General features: G+C 41.3%; 1 long non-coding RNA gene across 2 annotated transcripts; it reads right to left on the minus strand.

The window, feature by feature from the left end:
• Window positions 1–2,189: 2,189 nt before the first annotated feature.
• LOC119372653 (uncharacterized) lies at window positions 2,190–8,768 on the minus strand. 2 transcript variants are annotated; one of them, XR_007417767.1, is made up of 4 exons: window positions 8,702–8,768; window positions 8,564–8,635; window positions 5,859–5,941; window positions 2,190–3,164 (listed from the first exon to the last, which is right to left on the minus strand). It is a non-coding gene; the product is annotated as an uncharacterized LOC119372653 (long non-coding RNA). The 2 variants fall into 2 exon arrangements; XR_005179615.2 differs by having other exon boundaries at window positions 5,859–5,944.
• Between the last annotated feature and the right edge of the window lie 926 nt (window positions 8,769–9,694).

The following is a 9,694-nucleotide window of genomic DNA, read 5'->3' on the forward strand; positions in this document are numbered from 1 at the left end:
TCTCGTAGCCTCCCTTACAAAAATTCTCATTGAAAAACCATTGAGAAGTTATTGAGCAATGTCAACAGATGGCACTGAAAATACATTGTGGATCAATAGAAAAACTGTTGAGAAAACTGTTGACCAGTATTGAAAATTGGCCCGCGACTTTCAATTGAAAGACCATGTTGTAAATCAACATCGATATATCGTTGAGAGGAAAAGAAACGTCAATTGAAAATGCATTGTGGATCAATAGAAAAACCGTTGAGCAAGCTATTGACCAGTATTGAAAATTGGCCCGCGACTTTCAATTGAAAGACCATTACGCAAATCAACATTGATTTATCATTGAGAGGAAAAGAAACGTCAATTGAAAATACGTTGTGGTTCAAGTGAAATTTCGTTGCGGTAGCTGTTGACCACTATTGAAAATTGGCCCGCGACTTTCAATTGAAAGACCATTACGCAAATCAACATTGATTTATCATTGAGAGGAAAAGAAATGTCAATTGAAAATACGTTGTGGTTCAAGTGAAATTTCGCTGCGCTAGCTGTTGACCAGTATTAAAAATTGGCCCACGACTTTCAATTGAACGACCATTAAGGAAATCAATATTGATTTATCGTTGAAAAAAGGGTGAACGTCAAATTGAAGCATTGTTGATAGGGTTTTCACATTCAACACTGAAAGGTCAATGAAACATGGGTGACGCTCATAGCCTGACTGAGATCATTCTTGATTTGGGAAAATGGCCAAATGTATATGTAAGTACATGTGTACTGCAGGCCTAGCTAGGTAACCTTTGCAGGCCTAGCTAGGTAACCTTTGGCCTGCAGTACATAAGTGCCTACATTTTCATTTGCCCATTCTTTCAAAACAACAATAATCTCAATTACACAACATACATTCAGATTGCTGCCAGCTGGAATAAAACCTTTAGCATCATCGTTTATGAATACACTGCTTGTTTTTCACACGCTGTAAGGTGCAGCAAAGGAGGTAATGTTTAAAACTTACTCAAATCCGTATTATATCTCGAAGTCTCTCACAGCCAAAGCTATATACCAGTCTCCTCTACCAACAGATATTCACACAGGTCATATTTTAGCAGTGTACATGGCTCCCTTTGTCCATTCAGGTAGTGTTTGCAGGGTGCAAACACCTGTGAGTAAACGACACTTATACTTGCACCCGAGATTGGCGACACCAAGGCACATGCCAAGCAGCAACACATTAACACTGCCATGAACTTCTATTCTTCTCTATTAGCTTGTTTTAATGGACACTAGCCGAGTTTCTGTGTAACTTGGGAAAAAAGAAGAGAACAGTTTTCTAAGTAAAATATTTATTTTTAAGCAACAACTTTTGTTCAAGTTTCTAAGTATTTGTGGTTTGACATAGCAAGAACTTCCCACTGTAATGTGCAAACCGCATCCAAGTTGACAAAATAAGTTAAACACTATGTAAAGCACCACTTTAATAAATAAATTTTAGACAACTACAAGTATCAGAAGGTAAAAAAGCGCATAAACACTACTGGCAAGGCACACACACTATGGGAAGAAATGTGCAGAAGGAGTGAACAGGGCTCACTGGTTTCAAAGCCCAAATTCAAGGATCTTCAAGGATTCCTATAGAAGGTTCTTGGAGGATGGAAGGCAGCATCACAAGTATCAATTTTCTGCTCTAACAAAGTTTCCAAAACAATACGGGGAGCTTTATGCATTTGAAGTAAAAAATGGGATTTAGCCAAGTCAGAACCGAGAGACAATGAAGCCAAGGAAAGTATAAAGGACATAATTTGTAGGTTTTAACTGTAGAGTAGTAATTATGACATAAATGGCAAGGAATTAAACAGGATGAAAAATCAACTTGCTGCTGATAGGGACCAAATCTACAACCTTGAGATAATGCGTCCGATACTCTACCTGATCATATTAGCTTCCTACTGTGCACAAAATTCACAGCATTAATGAAGCTGCTGGGACATCTTTTATATTAGATAAGTAATCTTGTTCAGTTCCCCCGTCTCACTTTTTCAGGCATTGAGAAACTGTTTAGTTTTATGACGGTGATGTACGACGCTTCTACTTTTTCCGAGTACTGACCTGCTAAACAACAAAATAGTAATGACCGCTTCAAAATTTTATCCCCAATTTTTACAATTCGATCGTTGAATACATTTTGACTCCATGCAGTCATCATGCTTCTCCTGTTTTTGGGCTTTGATAACAATTGAGTCAAGTGCGAATTGGATTTATGCCAGCAGAGCAATCAACTTAGCAAATATCCTCTACATACAAAGTCAAGGTTCTTGCCTACACAAAAGATCAATAACAATCACTACATGGGAGTCAATCACTAAGCCTGAGCAGCAGTGCCATCAGCTTTAGTCAGAAGTACTTGGTTTCTAGCACAAAGCATCAACTTTTTTTTCACATTTTGCCTGCATTATAGGACAGTGGATGTTTGTTGAGCTAGAAGATCTATCACAAGTAGTGAGCTTGCTATAGAAGAAGAGAAACTAGCATAAGCACTGGAAGTGAAGTCGAGTCCCAAGAAGCCAAATCAAGAGAAAGGGGGAGAAGGCGGACCGACAGTTGCGGAAACGAAATGAATGATCGGTAAAGCAGTGATGCAAGCAAGGTAAACACAGTAGCCGAATCATCACTGAGCATGACATGTTCCCTCAGTTTGCTAGACAAATGTTTACAGAACACCGAAAGAAATTAGTATTGTCAATATTGGACACTATATGCTAAGAAATTCCAAGGGTTTCAGGGCTTTAAAAATGTACTTTTACTTTTTCAAGGGTTTTCAATCGTTTCAAGGACCTGCATGCACCCTCAGTAAAGGAGCAGATCACAATTTAAAGTGGAATGTGTGCCCTATGAATACCACCAAAATATATGATTGCGAACTTGAAGCTTGAATGAGCGCTCACTTAATGCAACTGTGCATAAACTTACACATTACAATATTGACACTTGACTAGTGAATGCAATTAACGTTAAATTAGTGTAACGAGATTTTTCATACACTTGCACATTATAAAATCACAGTCGTTCACTATTGGTAGCACCACCCCTCTTCATCTGTTCAGGCAACTTCGGTTCCCTCGACAGAAGTGGGGCCAAGGTATTCTTTACATTCGTGGCCAGCGATTTGTGACAGATGAAGCCTGCGACAGAAGGACAGGGCACTTATAACTAAAAGTTCCACTACAAAAATATAACAATCTTTGCACACGTCACGATGAAATTATTTGATTAGTTCTGTATGGGTATAACTGCAGTGCATGACCAGCACATTGCGTTCCCCAGTAAAAATGCAAAAGAGGGCAAGAACGAAAAGCACGCTGTGCCAGAGCTTTATGAATACCTTCTATGTCAAAGGTGTGAACCATACTTTACCACTTTGGCTGCAACATAATTTTCAGCTAGACATATAACAAACATAAGAGGAGAGACAGGGCAGAGCTCTTGCCTTCAACTACTTAAATTCATTCGCAAACCCAGAGTATCCCCAATGGACAAACAAATGATCCAACAAGTGTGCCAGAATATCATTTAAGCAGGCCAGCAAAAAGAGTTTCACTGGCGACAGAAGTCACTGTTGCTAAGCTTCTTAAGATATGCCACTTCTTGCCCAGCGAGTTCAAAAATGGCACGCTTACATATTTATCACCAGCCATGAAAATGCAGCAGTCTTACTGCCTGTCTGTCTAGAGAGCAGTCAGAGCCCACTTATCTAGTTAAAAGCACGAGTTACGTTTTTAGTTTTAACAGTCAAATAAATAGAGTGCATTGCTCAGTGGATTTGCTTGCACGTAAAGTGACTTCCTTGCATGTCTGATTGTTTCAATTTCGTCAGCTGAAGCCTAGCACTCTCTGGTAGTTGAGCTGCCAAAAAGATTGAGCTGCCTCTGCCCCTTCACTCTTCATTTTCCTGTTCAGCATAGGCGTTAGGAGATATGTCACAGCTAAAGCAATCACACAAACTAGCCCAACTCTCTTATTTAACTTTGCCTACTGAGTAACAATATGTTTACTAAAAAAACTTACAAAAACTACGAGACATTTTGAAGTAATTTTGTCTGTTTACCCAAGTGAGATGCAAACAGCTTTTGGAAGTTCGTATCGTGTAGCATATTTTCATTGCTCCTAAACAAAATTCCACCGCGCCACAAGAATTAAGAGTAGCTTCAATTTAATTTGCATCGTACAAGCTGATATGCTGTTAAGTGCATTTTGTATGTCATAATTACTCTTCATAGGCTTCTCTACAAACAAACCTAATAACACGGCTGACAATGAAGTGTGTTTTCAAACTTCAGAACACCATTTTACTTTGGCTTTACTGCAGTTATGCAAGCTGGTTAGACTAAAGCCTGCAGAACACAACAGCTATAAGAAATGTTCTGTTTCAAAAGTGGCATACTCACTGTGGGATATACTTGTAAGAATATTTTTTTTATAACTATAAACCCACACTTACTGACAAGCAGTCTACGACAACCAAATGCTCCTTTTGAAGTAAGAAATCACGAAAGAGTTGAACAGTTTCACAGTGGTATTCCAAGGTACATGTCACAGTTTGTAAGAAGCGAAAAATAGCAGACATCAAACGCCTGTTCAGAGCTGTTTGATTTAGTCAGCATGATGAAAAAAGTTAAACACGTTTTCCCTAACTTAGCGGCGAAGTTGATTGACGGCGTGTTATAAATGGGCTAGGTGCTTACCGGCAAACAAGCACCAAACATCACATGCAAATATAAGGGGACCACCAATCACACAAGACATCGAATAACTCATCTGGAATACAATATCCTATTAGCTTGTAGTGAAGTTTTAAACAGCAGACGGGACAATGTTAACGACCAAGCTATGGAATGCGCAAACAATGTAATAATATCAGGGGTTTTATGACACCAAAACTACGATATGATTATGAGAGATGCCATAGTGGAGGACTCCGGAAATTTCGAACACCTGGGGTTCTTTAACGTGCACCTAAATCTAAGTACACGGGCCTCAAACATTTTCGCCTCCATCAAAAATGCAGCCGCCGCGACCGGGATTCGATCCCGCAAACTTCGGGCGCCATAACCACTAGACCACCGTGGCAGGGGCCAAACAATGTAAAAAAGAATATGGAAGTCACTGAGCATTACAGTACAAGGAGCGTGCATGCAAAAATTTGCTTCATCTGGTGACAAGATAGTCAGCACGCCATTAATAGATATGGCAGCGGAATTAACATCACTCAATGATAAGACACCTGATGTGTCCCTTTCTTCCTTTCCTCTGTGAAAATTACTTTTTGAAACTGCAATATATGGCTGGATTTTACTAATAACATTCAGTTCGTAGTCAGCACTCTGGCTGTGCTCTACCAGTCTTGCTCTTCGTTATTGCTGTTTTGCAAATAAAGGTAAAGAATAATTAATACTTGAATGCCATAGTCCGCTGCCAGTTCATTGGCACAACTTGGTTAGGGCAAATACAATGCCAAAGACGGCACTCTAACACACAAGCATGCATACCTTACAACTTGTTTTACCAAGTTTTACTTTATCATGAAACTCTGAAAATCAATTTGTTAATTCTGCCTCGCATAGATGTCCCAAGTTTCCTCAAACAGTGAGATATCCTGCTATGGCGCTGTGCAGGTAGCTGACAAAATATTTTTTCAGCACATCCTACCAGAAGCAGGTGGCCACAAGCATGAATGGCCAAGTGGAACATGTATATGACATGCACTTGCTATTACATATTGTTTCCTGTCTTGGAGTTGCTCACAATATAGGAGCAATAGGTCTCTCAATTGAAAGGGTCTAAACGGTCGATTTGTATTGATGGAAACAAATAAATACCATTTAATATGGCCTTGTCCAGACTTGCAGGAAGAACGCTTCCATCTTTCACAGCAAGCTGTCCACCACTTCAGTCTCTTGAGCTGCTGGATACATGCATAACAGATACCACAAAAAGTTCTGTCAACTTGTGCACAAAGAGTCCTTACAGTACACAAGTAGTAATATTAAGCATGATGGCTTAACACAGGCATATCATTATATACCAAAATTGTCCTCGAAAATAGGCCCAGGATGCATTAAGAACAAGTATTAGAGTAGCAGTGGGTCACTGCAAATAATTGTAACTTGCATTAGTTGTCGAATTTTGCTACAATTGTGTATTACAAAAGGGTGAGATATACAGCTTGCCATATAGGTAATTTGAACACAAGAAGACTCCAGGAGCACTCCCATCAAAATATTAAATAAATATACGTGTGCTCAATTTGCAGAATGGATGACAATGAGCCCATTTGTTGTATGACATCATGAATGTGGAGATTTCAAAAAAGCTTAAGATTCAGTAAAAGAGCAAGAATGCCAGACGGGACAGAAAAGATTGAGCACTGTGTCAGTTTTTTCTGTCCCTCTGCTGTTCTTACTTTCATTAAATCTTGGGCACGCTTTAGCAACATGCCCAATTTTCCTCTCTCTGAAACAACTATCCTTGCTGTACTAAAGTCCATTCATGTGCAGACCTGGTCCTTTACACTAGAAGTGCCTGTTCAATTTAATGAGCCCTTGATCCACTCCCGTTCTTTTGTTCTTTAATAGCAAGGGCCTCGTGCCAGCAAACTTTATGCCCTCAGGTAGCTCATGACGGTTTATTGATCAGCTACCAGCTCGTAGATTTTACGGGCTATGCGACACCAGCATGACTACGAATGCTGGTGTGGCACTGCCGGGATTACACACACAGAAGTGCCCAGTGGGGTGGATGAGAGAACGACTATGTCGTAGCTAGAGTGGTGGAGTATGAGATGCAACACTTTGTTGTAGGTTCAGGCCCTGGCAGCAGAATGTTTGTATTTTTGTCTACATTAATTCCTCTTTATGTCATAATTACTACACTACTTTTAAAAACTACGAATAATCTCCCCTATACCTCCCTTGGCTTCATCAGGTTTTGTCGAACAAAAAAACTGAGCCCCTTGATCTATTCCATTCTTTTTTAGTTTGTTCAATTTCTCAGTGCTGTAATCACGCCTGAGAACCAGTACCCTCACTGTGATCTGCAAACACATATACAGATATCAGAAATTGCATTCTCTAATTAACTACTTCATAAACTAAAGCAGCATTGTCACCAGTTTCACTGAATGCTAGATCTTAGTTGTACATCCTGCAAATAAGAACCCCCTTTCAATTTCCTCTTTCTTTAGCAAAGCACCAAGGAAAACAAGGACTATACAGTACAACACAATCAAGTAGTGTTTCAATGCACCAGCACAGCCTAAACCATTTACCATTTGGGAGAAGAAGCTTTTGCAATGGTGCCATTCCCTGTTACAAGAATTTGTAGTAGAACGTGTATGGTTCATCAAAGAAAATATGAAATGGCATGTCAGATATCTGACCCAATTTTTATCACACAAACACAGCAACAAAAGAGCATGTACTTGCTTAATAAGCTTAATTGAACTGACACTAAATATCAAGCACTCATTACCTACTTTTTAATTGCTGACTTGAGTGCAGTTGTTTATATTAGAAAGTTGTGGTGCATGACAATTTAGCGCACACCAAGTTTTGCTTGAAATGTCGTCCCTTCCTTGTCACGTGCAGTTCAGACACGCCGCGTGTCCCGCGCCCAGTTTCGATATCAACCTTAAAATTGGAAGTTGAATATCTCGGATAACGTGCAACTCACGCGATTTCAAAAAAAAAAACAAAAAAAACGGCATGCCACAACTTGGCACACACTATATCTTTTAATATAAACTACCTCCCTCAATAATTAAAAAGTGGATGAACGAGTTGTTAATTAACAGCGTAAATGTAATTTTGCTTGCGGCAAAGTATTTCCGCCTCGACTTCAAGTTCATGAGCGAAAATGACAGGAGCCTGACTGTCACACAACGTTTATAAAAAATATGTAAAGTCCAAAAAGAAAACACACACACTACATGCATGCTGTGCGACTTGATGTGTGTACTTCCTGTTACTACCAGTATCCATAGCGTGATTCAGACAAATGCATTGCTTCAATGGGCATCCAGCACACATCTAGGTGCTACGAGCCGCGACCTTGCGTAGCCAGAAGGCAACTGTGCTAATTACTTGCAAAAACGACGCAGCACGGTAGACGCCGACGCAACCAGAGACATATGCTCTGAGCAGTATAGCGTGTGCATGACAGCATTGTGTCTTCCTACCTGCGTCCCCGTCTACCTTTGCAAGTTAATTCATTATACCTATGCTTATGGAACTATAACTTCAATTGCATTTACACCACAGAAAGGGTGTGGAACGACCAGTATGTTTAAAAGCGGACCCACTTTTACGGCGACAAGGCAATGTGCAAGTCGCTCCAAGCGACGATCTCGTGCAGCCAAGTTATAACGGCTCAACAACACAAGGCGTGCGTGGCAGGAGCACAGAATCCCGTAATGGAAGGCGCATTCTTCAGCTTGTTTTCAACTGTAATCAACGCACACGGCAACCGCTCCATAGAAAGGTATAACGAAGAGCACAGAAAGCAGCAATACTAGCACAATGCATACTTTTTTAGCAGGCCCTTGCTCTTGCGCAGCATCCCTTCTGTGGTAACTGGCCGCCCGCCCAGGCACTCTTACCTGCATAAAAGTTTTCATCCCCTAAGGTAACTCAGTAACGCAATTTGGTAACATTCTTGAACTCACCGAGGTGTTGTATCCGCTGCGGCGACTGTCTCGTCAAACGACCCGCGCTTGCGCTCTTGTTCAAAGCTCGCGTCCGTTGGTTGGTGCCACGACGACGCATCGCCGCCGTCGATTCCATGTCAAACAACGACCCGAACGTCCCGACACGCGATGTAAGTAGTACGTGTTCATTCAACAACGATAACCGCACGTAATATTGATAAACACGGTAAAAATAGATGCTCGAAACACCACTTCGCAGCGAGCGCAGGGAGCCTTTCAACGGAACCCGTTTGAAAACGTCACGTGTTCACTGACGTCTCTGCGCGTGCGCGTTCTTCGGTTTGAACGGATTGGCTCTCTCGCTCAGCGGGCGATTTGAATCCTTGAACTGAGTTGCGGCAACTCTCTCTCCCTTCCGTCGACTGCATCTCCCTGTTCATGGCCTCTGATACGCCGGCGCGCAATCTTGGAGGCCATAGCTTGTTCACCACTTCTTTCTCGGACGCGCGCCTGTACTGTAGTGTACAATCGGGCGGCCGCAACGCGTCAACCGCGTCTGATCGGTTCTTAATACTACTACTACTACTGCGCTTTTGCTGTTTAAAAATATACAGCATCTGTACACGAGTGGTACGTTTTAATTACTGCTAAAAGTAACAGCTGCTGTCTTTACGGCTGGCTAAGTGTGCACGTCCGTGCGTGTGCAAAACAAAAGCACGTCGAAAACCGGGGCCTTTTGACAAGTGTTCACTGTGCTCCTTAATACCTCTTCGCAGGCACGTAGGCAAGCCCCCCCCCCCCCCCCCCCCCCCCCGAAAAAAAAAAAAAAAAACTCGTTTCTACGTGCCTGCCTCTTCGTATCGAGCAACGAACCAATGGCACCATCAATGCCTCGCCCTTAGTGTGATTCAGCTGCAGCTTCTTTCTTATTGATGTACTTTGTTAGCCTTAATTGATATATTCTAAGTTGGGCATGTAAGCAAGTTACTATCAATTTGAAATTGCCCATTT

The sequence above is a fragment of the Rhipicephalus sanguineus genome, chromosome 10, assembly GCF_013339695.2.
Source record: "Rhipicephalus sanguineus isolate Rsan-2018 chromosome 10, BIME_Rsan_1.4, whole genome shotgun sequence".
NCBI classification, from domain to species: domain Eukaryota; kingdom Metazoa; phylum Arthropoda; class Arachnida; order Ixodida; family Ixodidae; genus Rhipicephalus; species Rhipicephalus sanguineus.